Below are 20015 nucleotides of genomic sequence, written 5' to 3' on the forward strand. Positions count from 1 at the left end.
TCATTGATAGCTAGATATGTTGAATATTACATCCAAGTAAATTGGTAAAAAAAATCATAGAACAATTATGTTTGGTAGGAATGCAAAATTATAAGTAAAAAAATGTCTACAACACCCGGTATTCCCAGGCGGTCACCCATCCAAGTACTAACCGGGCTCGACGTTGCTTAACTTCGGTGATCGGACGAGAACCGGTGTTTTCAACGTGATATGGTCGTAGACACAGAAGTGTTAAAATTTTTGATATATAAGGTTAGGTAGTAGCATTTTTGAGAAGAAATTTATATAAAACAGATTTTTTTCTGAAGCAAAACTTCACATTAATTGTTTGGTAGAAATGCAAAATTATAGGTACAAAAAATGTCTACAACACCCGGTATTCCCAGGCGGTCACCCATCCAAGTACTAACCGGGCTCGACGTTGCTTAACTTCGGTGATCGGACGAGAACCGGTGTTTTCAACGTGATATGGTCGTAGACACAGAAGTGTTAAAATTTTTGATATATAAAGTTAGGAAGTAGCAATTTTGAACAGATCTAGAATTTGTATAAAAAAAATTTTTTCAGGTTTAAGATAGAAGCAAAACTAAACACTTACTGCACGATCCAGAGAGTGGAAGATAGTAAAACTAAGCAAGTACACATGGACTTTATAGTAGAAAAAAATTGCAGAGAAGAAAAGAGAGATTTAGAATATGGGACAAGCTATATTTTATTTGTGACTAATACCATGCAACAATTTCAGACTCTTTTTGAAAAATTTTGGTAGCCCTTAAAAGGGCTGTTTAAGCTTTAAAAGCTTCAGGATGCTTCCTTTATTTACTTCTTCTTTGGTGTCTTTGCCTTCTTTGGTTTAGCTGCAGCCTTTGTCTTCTTGGGAGATTTTGTGGCTTTCTTTGCAGATTTGGCAGCAGGTTTTGCAGCAGGTTTCTTTGCAGCTGGTTTCTTTGCTTTTGGTTTAGCTGCTTTCTTTTCACCTGCTGGTTTCTTTGCTGCAGGTTTCTTTGCGGCAGTCTTTTTGGTAGGTGTCTTTGCCTTCTTTGGCTTGGCGGCTTTAGGTTTAACTACTTTCTTTGCTGGTTTCTTAGCTGGTTTAGCCACTTCCCCAATCTTAAAGCTTCCAGAAGCGCCGGTACCCTTCGACTGTTTCAAGCTGTTGCTCTTCACTCCTGATTTCAGAGCTAACTTCAAGTGAGTGTTTACTGTTTTTGCATCGCTACCAACGCTGAAGTTTGCTAAGATATACTTAAGGATGGCTTGACGGCTGGAGCCTCCACGCTCTTTCAAAGCAGATATAGCCTTTCCGACCATCTCGCTGTATTTTGGATGAGTAGCTACTTTCTTTGGTTTAGCTGCAGCTTTCTTCTTTGGTGACTTAGCTGGGGTCTTTACTACTGGTGCTGGTGCGTCTGACATTTTGCGGTTTTGGTTGTTGAACGATGTGTGCGAATGAACGACAGATTACAATGTTTTCCAAACCTCACTGACATAGTGTAATTATCTATCTAACGCGGACCTCGACGAGAGCACCCTTAAACTTTCATGACAATCTAATTCAAACAGATCGACAAGAAAATCTGTGTGCTTGTTCGACAAGTTTTAATCATTTGTTTCAAATAAATTGTACTTTTTGATATATAAATCATACACGAAAATCTTCAGCAGGAATTTTTCTTTCAGAATATATCATAAGAATTAAACAAAATACCACGAGTGAAGAAATATTTACGATTAATGTACAACTTGTCAATTTCTCTCGTGCGATTCTTCATCAGAAAACGTGTTGTATTATTTCACAAAAACTAGATTGTGCCGTAAAAATGATATACATTTGTAGTAAAATCATTTCTTTATATGTTTTTGCTTTCAGATATACGTAGAAATAAAGAGACTTCCCAGAAATTTAGATTTTGCCTTCGATATGAAAGCACACAAAGATGGCAAACTTCGAAAGCGGGACTTCCTTGACCGAGATGAAAGACGTTTCAAATATTCGAATTTTTTACTGGAACTTTACAAGCTATAATTAGTATTTATTGTTTATTATTTGTTTTTGCTATAATGAATTTTTGCTAATCAGAATCCTTTCAGAAAAATAGTGAATCATATAAGCCCTGGTCAAAAAGAAAGAGGCGATTTCAAATGACGACAAATGGCGGATACCATATTATCACAGACGACCTAATTTAAAAAAAAAAATATATGTAGCCACATGCATGTGGAAGGAGTGGAATTCTTAAGTGTATATAACTTGACTTGCATGTATTTCACGTAAAAATATTTCACCATGCAGATGGGTATTGAAAAATAAATAAATTTATGAATGATTTATTTTCTGTTTTCTTCATTCATTGATAGCTAGATATGTTGAATATTACATCCAAGTAAATTAGTAAAAAAAATCATAGAACAATTATGTTTGGTAGGAATGCAAAATTATAAGTAAAAAAATGTCTACAACACCCGGTATTCCCAGGCGGTCACCCATCCAAGTACTAACCGGGCTCGACGTTGCTTAACTTCGGTGATCGGACGAGAACCGGTGTTTTCAACGTGATATGGTCGTAGACACAGAAGTGTTAAAATTTTTGATATATAAGGTTAGGTAGTAGCATTTTTGAGAAGAAATTTATATAAAACAGATTTTTTTCTGAAGCAAAACTTCACATTAATTGTTTGGTAGAAATGCAAAATTATAGGTACAAAAAATGTCTACAACACCCGGTATTCCCAGGCGGTCACCCATCCAAGTACTAACCGGGCTCGACGTTGCTTAACTTCGGTGATCGGACGAGAACCGGTGTTTTCAACGTGATATGGTCGTAGACACAGAAGTGTTAAAATTTTTGATATATAAAGTTAGGAAGTAGCAATTTTGAACAGATCTAGAATTTGTATAAAAAAAATTTTTTCAGGTTTAAGATAGAAGCAAAACTAAACACTTACTGCACGATCCAGAGAGTGGAAGCTAGTAAAACTAAGCAAGTACACATGGACTTTATAGTAGAAAAAAATTGCAGAGAAGAAAAGAGAGATTTAGAATATGGGACAAGCTATATTTTATTTGTGACTAATACCATGCAACAATTTCAGACTCTTTTTGAAAAATTTTGGTAGCCCTTAAAAGGGCTGTTTAAGCTTTAAAAGCTTCAGGATGCTTCCTTTATTTACTTCTTCTTTGGTGTCTTTGCCTTCTTTGGTTTAGCTGCAGCCTTTGTCTTCTTGGGAGATTTTGTGGCTTTCTTTGCAGATTTGGCAGCAGGTTTTGCAGCAGGTTTCTTTGCAGCTGGTTTCTTTGCTTTTGGTTTAGCTGCTTTCTTTTCACCTGCTGGTTTCTTTGCTGCAGGTTTCTTTGCGGCAGTCTTTTTGGTAGGTGTCTTTGCCTTCTTTGGCTTGGCGGCTTTAGGTTTAACTACTTTCTTTGCTGGTTTCTTAGCTGGTTTAGCCACTTCCCCAATCTTAAAGCTTCCAGAAGCGCCGGTACCCTTCGACTGTTTCAAGCTGTTGCTCTTCACTCCTGATTTCAGAGCTAACTTCAAGTGAGTGTTTACTGTTTTTGCATCGCTACCAACGCTGAAGTTTGCTAAGATATACTTAAGGATGGCTTGACGGCTGGAGCCTCCACGCTCTTTCAAAGCAGATATAGCCTTTCCGACCATCTCGCTGTATTTTGGATGAGTAGCTACTTTCTTTGGTTTAGCTGCAGCTTTCTTCTTTGGTGACTTAGCTGGGGTCTTTACTACTGGTGCTGGTGCGTCTGACATTTTGCGGTTTTGGTTGTTGAACGATGTGTGCGAATGAACGACAGATTACAATGTTTTCCAAACCTCACTGACATAGTGTAATTATCTATCTAACGCGGACCTCGACGAGAGCACCCTTAAACTTTCATGACAATCTAATTCAAACAGATCGACAAGAAAATCTGTGTGCTTGTTCGACAAGTTTTAATCATTTGTTTCAAATAAATTGTACTTTTTGATATATAAATCATACACGAAAATCTTCAGCAGGAATTTTTCTTTCAGAATATATCATAAGAATTAAACAAAATACCACGAGTGAAGAAATATTTACGATTAATGTACAACTTGTCAATTTCTCTCGTGCGATTCTTCATCAGAAAACGTGTTGTATTATTTCACAAAAACTAGATTGTGCCGTAAAAATGATATACATTTGTAGTAAAATCATTTCTTTATATGTTTTTGCTTTCAGATATACGTAGAAATAAAGAGACTTCCCAGAAATTTAGATTTTGCCTTCGATATGAAAGCACACAAAGATGGCAAACTTCGAAAGCGGGACTTCCTTGACCGAGATGAAAGACGTTTCAAATATTCGAATTTTTTACTGGAACTTTACAAGCTATAATTAGTATTTATTGTTTATTATTTGTTTTTGCTATAATGAATTTTTGCTAATCAGAATCCTTTCAGAAAAATAGTGAATCATATAAGCCCTGGTCAAAAAGAAAGAGGCGATTTCAAATGACGACAAATGGCGGATACCATATTATCACAGACGACCTAATTTAAAAAAAAAAATATATGTAGCCACATGCATGTGGAAGGAGTGGAATTCTTAAGTGTATATAACTTGACTTGCATGTATTTCACGTAAAAATATTTCACCATGCAGATGGGTATTGAAAAATAAATAAATTTATGAATGATTTATTTTCTGTTTTCTTCATTCATTGATAGCTAGATATGTTGAATATTACATCCAAGTAAATTGGTAAAAAAAATCATAGAACAATTATGTTTGGTAGGAATGCAAAATTATAAGTAAAAAAATGTCTACAACACCCGGTATTCCCAGGCGGTCACCCATCCAAGTACTAACCGGGCTCGACGTTGCTTAACTTCGGTGATCGGACGAGAACCGGTGTTTTCAACGTGATATGGTCGTAGACACAGAAGTGTTAAAATTTTTGATATATAAGGTTAGGTAGTAGCATTTTTGAGAAGAAATTTATATAAAACAGATTTTTTTCTGAAGCAAAACTTCACATTAATTGTTTGGTAGAAATGCAAAATTATAGGTACAAAAAATGTCTACAACACCCGGTATTCCCAGGCGGTCACCCATCCAAGTACTAACCGGGCTCGACGTTGCTTAACTTCGGTGATCGGACGAGAACCGGTGTTTTCAACGTGATATGGTCGTAGACACAGAAGTGTTAAAATTTTTGATATATAAAGTTAGGAAGTAGCAATTTTGAACAGATCTAGAATTTGTATAAAAAAAATTTTTTCAGGTTTAAGATAGAAGCAAAACTAAACACTTACTGCACGATCCAGAGAGTGGAAGATAGTAAAACTAAGCAAGTACACATGGACTTTATAGTAGAAAAAAATTGCAGAGAAGAAAAGAGAGATTTAGAATATGGGACAAGCTATATTTTATTTGTGACTAATACCATGCAACAATTTCAGACTCTTTTTGAAAAATTTTGGTAGCCCTTAAAAGGGCTGTTTAAGCTTTAAAAGCTTCAGGATGCTTCCTTTATTTACTTCTTCTTTGGTGTCTTTGCCTTCTTTGGTTTAGCTGCAGCCTTTGTCTTCTTGGGAGATTTTGTGGCTTTCTTTGCAGATTTGGCAGCAGGTTTTGCAGCAGGTTTCTTTGCAGCTGGTTTCTTTGCTTTTGGTTTAGCTGCTTTCTTTTCACCTGCTGGTTTCTTTGCTGCAGGTTTCTTTGCGGCAGTCTTTTTGGTAGGTGTCTTTGCCTTCTTTGGCTTGGCGGCTTTAGGTTTAACTACTTTCTTTGCTGGTTTCTTAGCTGGTTTAGCCACTTCCCCAATCTTAAAGCTTCCAGAAGCGCCGGTACCCTTCGACTGTTTCAAGCTGTTGCTCTTCACTCCTGATTTCAGAGCTAACTTCAAGTGAGTGTTTACTGTTTTTGCATCGCTACCAACGCTGAAGTTTGCTAAGATATACTTAAGGATGGCTTGACGGCTGGAGCCTCCACGCTCTTTCAAAGCAGATATAGCCTTTCCGACCATCTCGCTGTATTTTGGATGAGTAGCTACTTTCTTTGGTTTAGCTGCAGCTTTCTTCTTTGGTGACTTAGCTGGGGTCTTTACTACTGGTGCTGGTGCGTCTGACATTTTGCGGTTTTGGTTGTTGAACGATGTGTGCGAATGAACGACAGATTACAATGTTTTCCAAACCTCACTGACATAGTGTAATTATCTATCTAACGCGGACCTCGACGAGAGCACCCTTAAACTTTCATGACAATCTAATTCAAACAGATCGACAAGAAAATCTGTGTGCTTGTTCGACAAGTTTTAATCATTTGTTTCAAATAAATTGTACTTTTTGATATATAAATCATACACGAAAATCTTCAGCAGGAATTTTTCTTTCAGAATATATCATAAGAATTAAACAAAATACCACGAGTGAAGAAATATTTACGATTAATGTACAACTTGTCAATTTCTCTCGTGCGATTCTTCATCAGAAAACGTGTTGTATTATTTCACAAAAACTAGATTGTGCCGTAAAAATGATATACATTTGTAGTAAAATCATTTCTTTATATGTTTTTGCTTTCAGATATACGTAGAAATAAAGAGACTTCCCAGAAATTTAGATTTTGCCTTCGATATGAAAGCACACAAAGATGGCAAACTTCGAAAGCGGGACTTCCTTGACCGAGATGAAAGACGTTTCAAATATTCGAATTTTTTACTGGAACTTTACAAGCTATAATTAGTATTTATTGTTTATTATTTGTTTTTGCTATAATGAATTTTTGCTAATCAGAATCCTTTCAGAAAAATAGTGAATCATATAAGCCCTGGTCAAAAAGAAAGAGGCGATTTCAAATGACGACAAATGGCGGATACCATATTATCACAGACGACCTAATTTAAAAAAAAAAATATATGTAGCCACATGCATGTGGAAGGAGTGGAATTCTTAAGTGTATATAACTTGACTTGCATGTATTTCACGTAAAAATATTTCACCATGCAGATGGGTATTGAAAAATAAATAAATTTATGAATGATTTATTTTCTGTTTTCTTCATTCATTGATAGCTAGATATGTTGAATATTACATCCAAGTAAATTAGTAAAAAAAATCATAGAACAATTATGTTTGGTAGGAATGCAAAATTATAAGTAAAAAAATGTCTACAACACCCGGTATTCCCAGGCGGTCACCCATCCAAGTACTAACCGGGCTCGACGTTGCTTAACTTCGGTGATCGGACGAGAACCGGTGTTTTCAACGTGATATGGTCGTAGACACAGAAGTGTTAAAATTTTTGATATATAAGGTTAGGTAGTAGCATTTTTGAGAAGAAATTTATATAAAACAGATTTTTTTCTGAAGCAAAACTTCACATTAATTGTTTGGTAGAAATGCAAAATTATAGGTACAAAAAATGTCTACAACACCCGGTATTCCCAGGCGGTCACCCATCCAAGTACTAACCGGGCTCGACGTTGCTTAACTTCGGTGATCGGACGAGAACCGGTGTTTTCAACGTGATATGGTCGTAGACACAGAAGTGTTAAAATTTTTGATATATAAAGTTAGGAAGTAGCAATTTTGAACAGATCTAGAATTTGTATAAAAAAAATTTTTTCAGGTTTAAGATAGAAGCAAAACTAAACACTTACTGCACGATCCAGAGAGTGGAAGCTAGTAAAACTAAGCAAGTACACATGGACTTTATAGTAGAAAAAAATTGCAGAGAAGAAAAGAGAGATTTAGAATATGGGACAAGCTATATTTTATTTGTGACTAATACCATGCAACAATTTCAGACTCTTTTTGAAAAATTTTGGTAGCCCTTAAAAGGGCTGTTTAAGCTTTAAAAGCTTCAGGATGCTTCCTTTATTTACTTCTTCTTTGGTGTCTTTGCCTTCTTTGGTTTAGCTGCAGCCTTTGTCTTCTTGGGAGATTTTGTGGCTTTCTTTGCAGATTTGGCAGCAGGTTTTGCAGCAGGTTTCTTTGCAGCTGGTTTCTTTGCTTTTGGTTTAGCTGCTTTCTTTTCACCTGCTGGTTTCTTTGCTGCAGGTTTCTTTGCGGCAGTCTTTTTGGTAGGTGTCTTTGCCTTCTTTGGCTTGGCGGCTTTAGGTTTAACTACTTTCTTTGCTGGTTTCTTAGCTGGTTTAGCCACTTCCCCAATCTTAAAGCTTCCAGAAGCGCCGGTACCCTTCGACTGTTTCAAGCTGTTGCTCTTCACTCCTGATTTCAGAGCTAACTTCAAGTGAGTGTTTACTGTTTTTGCATCGCTACCAACGCTGAAGTTTGCTAAGATATACTTAAGGATGGCTTGACGGCTGGAGCCTCCACGCTCTTTCAAAGCAGATATAGCCTTTCCGACCATCTCGCTGTATTTTGGATGAGTAGCTACTTTCTTTGGTTTAGCTGCAGCTTTCTTCTTTGGTGACTTAGCTGGGGTCTTTACTACTGGTGCTGGTGCGTCTGACATTTTGCGGTTTTGGTTGTTGAACGATGTGTGCGAATGAACGACAGATTACAATGTTTTCCAAACCTCACTGACATAGTGTAATTATCTATCTAACGCGGACCTCGACGAGAGCACCCTTAAACTTTCATGACAATCTAATTCAAACAGATCGACAAGAAAATCTGTGTGCTTGTTCGACAAGTTTTAATCATTTGTTTCAAATAAATTGTACTTTTTGATATATAAATCATACACGAAAATCTTCAGCAGGAATTTTTCTTTCAGAATATATCATAAGAATTAAACAAAATACCACGAGTGAAGAAATATTTACGATTAATGTACAACTTGTCAATTTCTCTCGTGCGATTCTTCATCAGAAAACGTGTTGTATTATTTCACAAAAACTAGATTGTGCCGTAAAAATGATATACATTTGTAGTAAAATCATTTCTTTATATGTTTTTGCTTTCAGATATACGTAGAAATAAAGAGACTTCCCAGAAATTTAGATTTTGCCTTCGATATGAAAGCACACAAAGATGGCAAACTTCGAAAGCGGGACTTCCTTGACCGAGATGAAAGACGTTTCAAATATTCGAATTTTTTACTGGAACTTTACAAGCTATAATTAGTATTTATTGTTTATTATTTGTTTTTGCTATAATGAATTTTTGCTAATCAGAATCCTTTCAGAAAAATAGTGAATCATATAAGCCCTGGTCAAAAAGAAAGAGGCGATTTCAAATGACGACAAATGGCGGATACCATATTATCACAGACGACCTAATTTAAAAAAAAAAATATATGTAGCCACATGCATGTGGAAGGAGTGGAATTCTTAAGTGTATATAACTTGACTTGCATGTATTTCACGTAAAAATATTTCACCATGCAGATGGGTATTGAAAAATAAATAAATTTATGAATGATTTATTTTCTGTTTTCTTCATTCATTGATAGCTAGATATGTTGAATATTACATCCAAGTAAATTAGTAAAAAAAATCATAGAACAATTATGTTTGGTAGGAATGCAAAATTATAAGTAAAAAAATGTCTACAACACCCGGTATTCCCAGGCGGTCACCCATCCAAGTACTAACCGGGCTCGACGTTGCTTAACTTCGGTGATCGGACGAGAACCGGTGTTTTCAACGTGATATGGTCGTAGACACAGAAGTGTTAAAATTTTTGATATATAAGGTTAGGTAGTAGCATTTTTGAGAAGAAATTTATATAAAACAGATTTTTTTCTGAAGCAAAACTTCACATTAATTGTTTGGTAGAAATGCAAAATTATAGGTACAAAAAATGTCTACAACACCCGGTATTCCCAGGCGGTCACCCATCCAAGTACTAACCGGGCTCGACGTTGCTTAACTTCGGTGATCGGACGAGAACCGGTGTTTTCAACGTGATATGGTCGTAGACACAGAAGTGTTAAAATTTTTGATATATAAAGTTAGGAAGTAGCAATTTTGAACAGATCTAGAATTTGTATAAAAAAAATTTTTTCAGGTTTAAGATAGAAGCAAAACTAAACACTTACTGCACGATCCAGAGAGTGGAAGCTAGTAAAACTAAGCAAGTACACATGGACTTTATAGTAGAAAAAAATTGCAGAGAAGAAAAGAGAGATTTAGAATATGGGACAAGCTATATTTTATTTGTGACTAATACCATGCAACAATTTCAGACTCTTTTTGAAAAATTTTGGTAGCCCTTAAAAGGGCTGTTTAAGCTTTAAAAGCTTCAGGATGCTTCCTTTATTTACTTCTTCTTTGGTGTCTTTGCCTTCTTTGGTTTAGCTGCAGCCTTTGTCTTCTTGGGAGATTTTGTGGCTTTCTTTGCAGATTTGGCAGCAGGTTTTGCAGCAGGTTTCTTTGCAGCTGGTTTCTTTGCTTTTGGTTTAGCTGCTTTCTTTTCACCTGCTGGTTTCTTTGCTGCAGGTTTCTTTGCGGCAGTCTTTTTGGTAGGTGTCTTTGCCTTCTTTGGCTTGGCGGCTTTAGGTTTAACTACTTTCTTTGCTGGTTTCTTAGCTGGTTTAGCCACTTCCCCAATCTTAAAGCTTCCAGAAGCGCCGGTACCCTTCGACTGTTTCAAGCTGTTGCTCTTCACTCCTGATTTCAGAGCTAACTTCAAGTGAGTGTTTACTGTTTTTGCATCGCTACCAACGCTGAAGTTTGCTAAGATATACTTAAGGATGGCTTGACGGCTGGAGCCTCCACGCTCTTTCAAAGCAGATATAGCCTTTCCGACCATCTCGCTGTATTTTGGATGAGTAGCTACTTTCTTTGGTTTAGCTGCAGCTTTCTTCTTTGGTGACTTAGCTGGGGTCTTTACTACTGGTGCTGGTGCGTCTGACATTTTGCGGTTTTGGTTGTTGAACGATGTGTGCGAATGAACGACAGATTACAATGTTTTCCAAACCTCACTGACATAGTGTAATTATCTATCTAACGCGGACCTCGACGAGAGCACCCTTAAACTTTCATGACAATCTAATTCAAACAGATCGACAAGAAAATCTGTGTGCTTGTTCGACAAGTTTTAATCATTTGTTTCAAATAAATTGTACTTTTTGATATATAAATCATACACGAAAATCTTCAGCAGGAATTTTTCTTTCAGAATATATCATAAGAATTAAACAAAATACCACGAGTGAAGAAATATTTACGATTAATGTACAACTTGTCAATTTCTCTCGTGCGATTCTTCATCAGAAAACGTGTTGTATTATTTCACAAAAACTAGATTGTGCCGTAAAAATGATATACATTTGTAGTAAAATCATTTCTTTATATGTTTTTGCTTTCAGATATACGTAGAAATAAAGAGACTTCCCAGAAATTTAGATTTTGCCTTCGATATGAAAGCACACAAAGATGGCAAACTTCGAAAGCGGGACTTCCTTGACCGAGATGAAAGACGTTTCAAATATTCGAATTTTTTACTGGAACTTTACAAGCTATAATTAGTATTTATTGTTTATTATTTGTTTTTGCTATAATGAATTTTTGCTAATCAGAATCCTTTCAGAAAAATAGTGAATCATATAAGCCCTGGTCAAAAAGAAAGAGGCGATTTCAAATGACGACAAATGGCGGATACCATATTATCACAGACGACCTAATTTAAAAAAAAAAATATATGTAGCCACATGCATGTGGAAGGAGTGGAATTCTTAAGTGTATATAACTTGACTTGCATGTATTTCACGTAAAAATATTTCACCATGCAGATGGGTATTGAAAAATAAATAAATTTATGAATGATTTATTTTCTGTTTTCTTCATTCATTGATAGCTAGATATGTTGAATATTACATCCAAGTAAATTGGTAAAAAAAATCATAGAACAATTATGTTTGGTAGGAATGCAAAATTATAAGTAAAAAAATGTCTACAACACCCGGTATTCCCAGGCGGTCACCCATCCAAGTACTAACCGGGCTCGACGTTGCTTAACTTCGGTGATCGGACGAGAACCGGTGTTTTCAACGTGATATGGTCGTAGACACAGAAGTGTTAAAATTTTTGATATATAAGGTTAGGTAGTAGCATTTTTGAGAAGAAATTTATATAAAACAGATTTTTTTCTGAAGCAAAACTTCACATTAATTGTTTGGTAGAAATGCAAAATTATAGGTACAAAAAATGTCTACAACACCCGGTATTCCCAGGCGGTCACCCATCCAAGTACTAACCGGGCTCGACGTTGCTTAACTTCGGTGATCGGACGAGAACCGGTGTTTTCAACGTGATATGGTCGTAGACACAGAAGTGTTAAAATTTTTGATATATAAAGTTAGGAAGTAGCAATTTTGAACAGATCTAGAATTTGTATAAAAAAAATTTTTTCAGGTTTAAGATAGAAGCAAAACTAAACACTTACTGCACGATCCAGAGAGTGGAAGATAGTAAAACTAAGCAAGTACACATGGACTTTATAGTAGAAAAAAATTGCAGAGAAGAAAAGAGAGATTTAGAATATGGGACAAGCTATATTTTATTTGTGACTAATACCATGCAACAATTTCAGACTCTTTTTGAAAAATTTTGGTAGCCCTTAAAAGGGCTGTTTAAGCTTTAAAAGCTTCAGGATGCTTCCTTTATTTACTTCTTCTTTGGTGTCTTTGCCTTCTTTGGTTTAGCTGCAGCCTTTGTCTTCTTGGGAGATTTTGTGGCTTTCTTTGCAGATTTGGCAGCAGGTTTTGCAGCAGGTTTCTTTGCAGCTGGTTTCTTTGCTTTTGGTTTAGCTGCTTTCTTTTCACCTGCTGGTTTCTTTGCTGCAGGTTTCTTTGCGGCAGTCTTTTTGGTAGGTGTCTTTGCCTTCTTTGGCTTGGCGGCTTTAGGTTTAACTACTTTCTTTGCTGGTTTCTTAGCTGGTTTAGCCACTTCCCCAATCTTAAAGCTTCCAGAAGCGCCGGTACCCTTCGACTGTTTCAAGCTGTTGCTCTTCACTCCTGATTTCAGAGCTAACTTCAAGTGAGTGTTTACTGTTTTTGCATCGCTACCAACGCTGAAGTTTGCTAAGATATACTTAAGGATGGCTTGACGGCTGGAGCCTCCACGCTCTTTCAAAGCAGATATAGCCTTTCCGACCATCTCGCTGTATTTTGGATGAGTAGCTACTTTCTTTGGTTTAGCTGCAGCTTTCTTCTTTGGTGACTTAGCTGGGGTCTTTACTACTGGTGCTGGTGCGTCTGACATTTTGCGGTTTTGGTTGTTGAACGATGTGTGCGAATGAACGACAGATTACAATGTTTTCCAAACCTCACTGACATAGTGTAATTATCTATCTAACGCGGACCTCGACGAGAGCACCCTTAAACTTTCATGACAATCTAATTCAAACAGATCGACAAGAAAATCTGTGTGCTTGTTCGACAAGTTTTAATCATTTGTTTCAAATAAATTGTACTTTTTGATATATAAATCATACACGAAAATCTTCAGCAGGAATTTTTCTTTCAGAATATATCATAAGAATTAAACAAAATACCACGAGTGAAGAAATATTTACGATTAATGTACAACTTGTCAATTTCTCTCGTGCGATTCTTCATCAGAAAACGTGTTGTATTATTTCACAAAAACTAGATTGTGCCGTAAAAATGATATACATTTGTAGTAAAATCATTTCTTTATATGTTTTTGCTTTCAGATATACGTAGAAATAAAGAGACTTCCCAGAAATTTAGATTTTGCCTTCGATATGAAAGCACACAAAGATGGCAAACTTCGAAAGCGGGACTTCCTTGACCGAGATGAAAGACGTTTCAAATATTCGAATTTTTTACTGGAACTTTACAAGCTATAATTAGTATTTATTGTTTATTATTTGTTTTTGCTATAATGAATTTTTGCTAATCAGAATCCTTTCAGAAAAATAGTGAATCATATAAGCCCTGGTCAAAAAGAAAGAGGCGATTTCAAATGACGACAAATGGCGGATACCATATTATCACAGACGACCTAATTTAAAAAAAAAAATATATGTAGCCACATGCATGTGGAAGGAGTGGAATTCTTAAGTGTATATAACTTGACTTGCATGTATTTCACGTAAAAATATTTCACCATGCAGATGGGTATTGAAAAATAAATAAATTTATGAATGATTTATTTTCTGTTTTCTTCATTCATTGATAGCTAGATATGTTGAATATTACATCCAAGTAAATTAGTAAAAAAAATCATAGAACAATTATGTTTGGTAGGAATGCAAAATTATAAGTAAAAAAATGTCTACAACACCCGGTATTCCCAGGCGGTCACCCATCCAAGTACTAACCGGGCTCGACGTTGCTTAACTTCGGTGATCGGACGAGAACCGGTGTTTTCAACGTGATATGGTCGTAGACACAGAAGTGTTAAAATTTTTGATATATAAGGTTAGGTAGTAGCATTTTTGAGAAGAAATTTATATAAAACAGATTTTTTTCTGAAGCAAAACTTCACATTAATTGTTTGGTAGAAATGCAAAATTATAGGTACAAAAAATGTCTACAACACCCGGTATTCCCAGGCGGTCACCCATCCAAGTACTAACCGGGCTCGACGTTGCTTAACTTCGGTGATCGGACGAGAACCGGTGTTTTCAACGTGATATGGTCGTAGACACAGAAGTGTTAAAATTTTTGATATATAAAGTTAGGAAGTAGCAATTTTGAACAGATCTAGAATTTGTATAAAAAAAATTTTTTCAGGTTTAAGATAGAAGCAAAACTAAACACTTACTGCACGATCCAGAGAGTGGAAGCTAGTAAAACTAAGCAAGTACACATGGACTTTATAGTAGAAAAAAATTGCAGAGAAGAAAAGAGAGATTTAGAATATGGGACAAGCTATATTTTATTTGTGACTAATACCATGCAACAATTTCAGACTCTTTTTGAAAAATTTTGGTAGCCCTTAAAAGGGCTGTTTAAGCTTTAAAAGCTTCAGGATGCTTCCTTTATTTACTTCTTCTTTGGTGTCTTTGCCTTCTTTGGTTTAGCTGCAGCCTTTGTCTTCTTGGGAGATTTTGTGGCTTTCTTTGCAGATTTGGCAGCAGGTTTTGCAGCAGGTTTCTTTGCAGCTGGTTTCTTTGCTTTTGGTTTAGCTGCTTTCTTTTCACCTGCTGGTTTCTTTGCTGCAGGTTTCTTTGCGGCAGTCTTTTTGGTAGGTGTCTTTGCCTTCTTTGGCTTGGCGGCTTTAGGTTTAACTACTTTCTTTGCTGGTTTCTTAGCTGGTTTAGCCACTTCCCCAATCTTAAAGCTTCCAGAAGCGCCGGTACCCTTCGACTGTTTCAAGCTGTTGCTCTTCACTCCTGATTTCAGAGCTAACTTCAAGTGAGTGTTTACTGTTTTTGCATCGCTACCAACGCTGAAGTTTGCTAAGATATACTTAAGGATGGCTTGACGGCTGGAGCCTCCACGCTCTTTCAAAGCAGATATAGCCTTTCCGACCATCTCGCTGTATTTTAGATGAGTAGCTACTTTCTTTGGTTTAGCTGCAGCTTTCTTCTTTGGTGACTTAGCTGGGGTCTTTACTACTGGTGCTGGTGCGTCTGACATTTTGCGGTTTTGGTTGTTGAACGATGTGTGCGAATGAACGACAGATTACAATGTTTTCCAAACCTCACTGACATAGTGTAATTATCTATCTAACGCGGACCTCGACGAGAGCACCCTTAAAGGGAAATTCCGCGATTTTTTACTTATCATATAATTATGTTCATCTTAACATAAAAAACACATTTGCAAAGTTTTAAATTTATATTCCTTCTAATAACGGAGAAAATCAAGTATTTGTAACTTTTTTGGTTGAATTCTCGAGTGGGTCGTGACGTATTAGCCCGATTTATTGAATTCTGGGAAAAAATAAAATCTGTTTAACTCTTATAGCTTATCGACAATATACGTAATTAAAAGCGCACAGCTGACGAATGGTCGAAGTTATAAACCACAATATAAGAATGAACGAAAGTGAATATGCATATATATACCGTTTTGTATTGATTGAATTAAACTCCTATAAAATTATCTCTAGTAAATGTTTTTGAATAAATTTAATTAATTATTGTTGAGATTTTTTTCATAAAATATTTATTGAACATTTTTACTGATATTGAACTGAAAATATTTCAGTTCTATTTACCGTTATTGTTTTGATAATCATTTCAATGCAACTAATGTGTGAGCAGAGTGTGTATATTATTTTGTAAAGGTCACTGTATATTTCTCGGCTTGAGGTCAATTCGTTTACCTTGTAGCTATTTAGCCGCAGGTGTGAGTTCAAGCGTACACAGGTATAAATGTTGTTATTTGGAAAGGATAAATAGAAAGGATTAGAGTATATGCTGTCATGATGTTAATACACTAAGATTAAATACACGATGAGAATAAAGATACAATAATTAAATTGTGTAAATTAATTGAAAATAAAATTCAGATTCGTAATTCCGAAAGTGTATAAAAATAAAAGGAAACAATTTTTGATTACTTTCTTAGCGGCAATTGGCGTAAAGATTCAAATATGAAGCAAAAAATAGTAGTTTTAATCTTTAATAAAAACTAAATGCAATATTACCCAATTTGATATACCATTGTACATCTGTTTGATATCATTGACTTTACCGGAATTTCTTAACTTGTATTCAAATCTGGCTGTGTTTAAATGCTAATAAAACTATTGCATTTTTAAAGTTTTTAATTGACAAAAAAATACAACATACAACATGCATAATTTTTTTTTAGTTTCTTTTTAACATTTTATTCTTACATAATTAAATTCATTTGACAATCATTTACACGAACTTTTTGTGAAAAGAATACTAATTATCTAAGCTAAGGCATTATATCTTTTGAGGATTTTTGAGGATTTTTTTTAAAATTCTATGATAATAGTTGTGCAATGTTGAACATGATAGCCGTCATTAATCCAAATAAGTAATACAGTAGTTGTAATAAAAGTTATACTTTAGTCATGCATTACAGATATTGACGAATTTATAATAGTTCGTTCATACATCGTTGTTCATGAAACAATCATTATTAGTATACATGTAAGTTTCCTGACGTATAAGAGCCATTGCGGATGAGCTCCAGAGAAATCAGACTAGTTGCGTTTCGTTCGTTTGTTTGTTGGGAAAGGAGAGGAAATGCAACCGCTTGTACAGATAAACGACAGAATTACCATACAAGCATTTATAGTCAACACAATCAGAAAGAGTTCCCATCGTTAGACGGGGAATATGAAGGCTTCCAAGAATGAACAAGTGACATGTCTAACTCTGAACAGTTAGAGAACAGACTATCGACATCGAACGCTTGTTCTTGATATTTGAAACTGTATGCATATATATACGTATACGTTTATGATATAGTGATGAGTTCTGACAAAAACTAAATTCCTTCATGGTTATATCTTGCCATACGTTTATATTGGTTTGTAAGGTGATTACTCAAAATCGTTATTTGAAAATCCTGTTTGTGAGATGTAGATTCATTTCAATACAGAAATTTCGTCTATATATTTCACAAGTGTATAACACGGAGAAGCTCTGAAGGTTCATTACTCCCATTTTGTTTGGGTGTGAACCATCGATGTTTACAGCAATATCAAGGAATAAGGTGATGATGGTAGAAAGAACTATGGGCGTCATGTGGCAAATATTACATGCATATCGGACAATGAGTTGTCAATCTGTATGAAAAGTTTTCCAATACAACCATATTATTGAGAAGGAATGTTTACATGCTATACGCTTGTACTAGTATTACAGGGTTCTTGTGGCGTTCACCTTAGACACACATCGTTTTAACGATGTTTAAAAAAAGACAGAACCAATTTAATGTCATATTTCCCTATTTTTTAAATATAACTAAAATTCTTTTATCTGACAAGAATATCCCTATTTAGCGAACAAGTAATTTATTCTTTTTTCGGTTATTGAATACCAAGAAAGAAAATAAATCCCGAAATTAATTTGAAACTTTGATACTCAAAAGTTTCCCAGCAAAATATTCACATCCCCTGGGGATAATTAGTGTTCGTCCAGTGGCATATATAACAATTGTGATGACGAATTCCTTCCTTTGTTTGAGAACAATCTTATTGAAATATAAATCTGTGATTTTCCTAGGTCCACAGCTTCAATGAACCAAAGCAAAAGTTATACATCGACCTGTATTTAAATCAAATTGGTTCTCTTCTTCTTTTGGTATACAACTGTAGTCTATCGACATTCGATGATTACATACTGTTGGCATACGTTGGCTAGTCTATTTACAACACTTTTACCCCTATTCATTCAAAATATATGTTTTTTTCTTATGTTCAATCAGAGACATATATACACATGTGTATATATGTCTCTGGTTCAATGTATACACGTATATATTTTAAATTGCGCTATAGTTCCGTAACTTTATATCCAGTCGTATAAACGAATCGTCGGCAAGTGCGTACATTTTTTTAAATCAATATTTCTGGTCTGTTCCAATTTGTCCTTCACTATTGACAATGACTATATATTACATTTTCCCAAATTCACCCTTGGAAAAAATATTTAAATAGATTTTAATTTCATCAAATCTTATTTTTTGGGTATTATTTATATATTATGAATTATATTCTTTACACCAGAAATGTTATTTATAAACAAGCGTATGAGTTTAGTAATGACAAGTAAGACAGAGTTGTATATTATACATCTGATAGTTCAAAATGGAAAGTTATAAGTTATAAGTTATCAGCCGTGTACACTGATCAATACCTGCAGAAGTGAAACGATGCATGAACTTGCAAGCCCGACAGGAAATCGCTTGAATACCTGGACGTGTCACCTCACACCCCTCACAATACCTTTGGAAGTAATACCTTTAGCCATGCTGGTGATCAGATAAGGGAAGATCAAAATATATTTGAAAAAAGTTTATTACTTTAAAGAATTATGAACAAATTAGATTTTCGAAAACAATTTTCACGGAACACTTATTTATGATTTCAACTTTGACTTTTCACCTAATTCCAATATCAACAGTTTAAAAACAACAGACCATGGTAATTTAAAAAAAGTAAGAATATTTTCCGTATCAAGTTAGTTAGTCGTATTAAACAACCGTACGATTGACAAGATATCGACACGCAATTACGACTACATCGGTTACTGTAGTTTTGTTTCTTTGTGGTTTATAGACATATCGTTTTTATTCATCGGGAAAGAAGACAAGATGGCGGATCTCGGAGAATTGATACTCTAAATTTAAAATCGATGGTGATCGCTTATCTAGCGGAATAAAACTTTAATATCTATGAATTTGAACATTTTTATACAGAATGAACATAATATCAATTTTTGATTTTTTTGCGAAGTTTCCCTTTAAACTTTCATGACAATCTAATTCAAACAGATCGACAAGAAAATCTGTGTGCTTGTTCGACAAGTTTTAATCATTTGTTTCAAATAAATTGTACTTTTTGATATATAAATCATACAGTATTGAACCCATATTGCTGAAATCAACGAGAGTACACGAAAAGAATCATATTCCTACATTCTTGCGCGAAAAAAAAATTGTTACAAAAGCTGAGACGATCATGAGTTTGATCTGAAATCACATCTCCATACTATTAAGTTTTGATGTACGGTATCCTCGTTTCCTCTCAGATATAACAACTTGTTCAATAAACAATGTTTTGGAGTTAAATTTAAGTTTAGCCGTATCGTTCAGGATGCCGAACCGGAAATAATCCCAAGAGGTTAAATGAAAAAAGTCCATTTCATATAATCTCAACCAATCAATTACCGACCGTGCAAGGGCTGTATAGCCAGTCAAGGTCGTTAAAAACTTCCATTTGTTGTCCAGTCACGCCCCAGTCAGTACAGTTAAACGGATGTGTTTGGTCAGCTCATGATTATCTGCAAACACCAATTATGTCATTGCATTGAAAAGCATAACGAATTAATTATGGACTTCATGAGATCACTCAACGCTGTACCGTCCAAGCCTGCTCCAAAACGATGTGGGAGTGTTTGATGTCCCGGCAACGTCTGAGGTCACTGTATTTTCATATTGTCTTC

At 35.2% G+C, this 20015-nt stretch overlaps 14 non-coding genes across 14 annotated transcripts; all 14 read right to left on the minus strand.

Annotated features, from left to right (window-relative positions):
• Positions 1–103: 103 nt before the first annotated feature.
• On the minus strand, positions 104–222 carry LOC143061581 (5S ribosomal RNA). Its single transcript, XR_012974487.1, has one exon. It is a non-coding gene; the product is annotated as a 5S ribosomal RNA (ribosomal RNA).
• A 139-nt stretch (positions 223–361) lies between these two features.
• On the minus strand, positions 362–480 carry LOC143061582 (5S ribosomal RNA). Its single transcript, XR_012974488.1, has one exon. It is a non-coding gene; the product is annotated as a 5S ribosomal RNA (ribosomal RNA).
• Positions 481–2451: 1971 nt separating this feature from the next.
• LOC143061583 (5S ribosomal RNA) lies at positions 2452–2570 on the minus strand. The gene has a single exon (XR_012974489.1). It is a non-coding gene; the product is annotated as a 5S ribosomal RNA (ribosomal RNA).
• Positions 2571–2709: 139 nt separating this feature from the next.
• LOC143061584 (5S ribosomal RNA) lies at positions 2710–2828 on the minus strand. Its single transcript, XR_012974490.1, has one exon. It is a non-coding gene; the product is annotated as a 5S ribosomal RNA (ribosomal RNA).
• A 1971-nt stretch (positions 2829–4799) lies between these two features.
• On the minus strand, positions 4800–4918 carry LOC143061585 (5S ribosomal RNA). Its single transcript, XR_012974491.1, has one exon. It is a non-coding gene; the product is annotated as a 5S ribosomal RNA (ribosomal RNA).
• A 139-nt stretch (positions 4919–5057) lies between these two features.
• Positions 5058–5176, minus strand: LOC143061587 (5S ribosomal RNA). Its single transcript, XR_012974492.1, has one exon. It is a non-coding gene; the product is annotated as a 5S ribosomal RNA (ribosomal RNA).
• Positions 5177–7147: 1971 nt separating this feature from the next.
• LOC143061588 (5S ribosomal RNA) lies at positions 7148–7266 on the minus strand. The gene has a single exon (XR_012974493.1). It is a non-coding gene; the product is annotated as a 5S ribosomal RNA (ribosomal RNA).
• Positions 7267–7405: 139 nt separating this feature from the next.
• On the minus strand, positions 7406–7524 carry LOC143061590 (5S ribosomal RNA). The gene has a single exon (XR_012974495.1). It is a non-coding gene; the product is annotated as a 5S ribosomal RNA (ribosomal RNA).
• A 1971-nt stretch (positions 7525–9495) lies between these two features.
• Positions 9496–9614, minus strand: LOC143061591 (5S ribosomal RNA). Its single transcript, XR_012974496.1, has one exon. It is a non-coding gene; the product is annotated as a 5S ribosomal RNA (ribosomal RNA).
• A 139-nt stretch (positions 9615–9753) lies between these two features.
• Positions 9754–9872, minus strand: LOC143061592 (5S ribosomal RNA). Its single transcript, XR_012974497.1, has one exon. It is a non-coding gene; the product is annotated as a 5S ribosomal RNA (ribosomal RNA).
• A 1971-nt stretch (positions 9873–11843) lies between these two features.
• On the minus strand, positions 11844–11962 carry LOC143061593 (5S ribosomal RNA). The gene has a single exon (XR_012974498.1). It is a non-coding gene; the product is annotated as a 5S ribosomal RNA (ribosomal RNA).
• A 139-nt stretch (positions 11963–12101) lies between these two features.
• On the minus strand, positions 12102–12220 carry LOC143061594 (5S ribosomal RNA). The gene has a single exon (XR_012974499.1). It is a non-coding gene; the product is annotated as a 5S ribosomal RNA (ribosomal RNA).
• A 1971-nt stretch (positions 12221–14191) lies between these two features.
• On the minus strand, positions 14192–14310 carry LOC143061595 (5S ribosomal RNA). The gene has a single exon (XR_012974500.1). It is a non-coding gene; the product is annotated as a 5S ribosomal RNA (ribosomal RNA).
• A 139-nt stretch (positions 14311–14449) lies between these two features.
• On the minus strand, positions 14450–14568 carry LOC143061596 (5S ribosomal RNA). Its single transcript, XR_012974501.1, has one exon. It is a non-coding gene; the product is annotated as a 5S ribosomal RNA (ribosomal RNA).
• Between the last annotated feature and the right edge of the window lie 5447 nt (positions 14569–20015).

The sequence above is a fragment of the Mytilus galloprovincialis genome, chromosome 1 (genome assembly GCF_965363235.1).
Source record: "Mytilus galloprovincialis chromosome 1, xbMytGall1.hap1.1, whole genome shotgun sequence".
NCBI classification, from domain to species: Eukaryota; Metazoa; Mollusca; class Bivalvia; order Mytilida; family Mytilidae; genus Mytilus; species Mytilus galloprovincialis.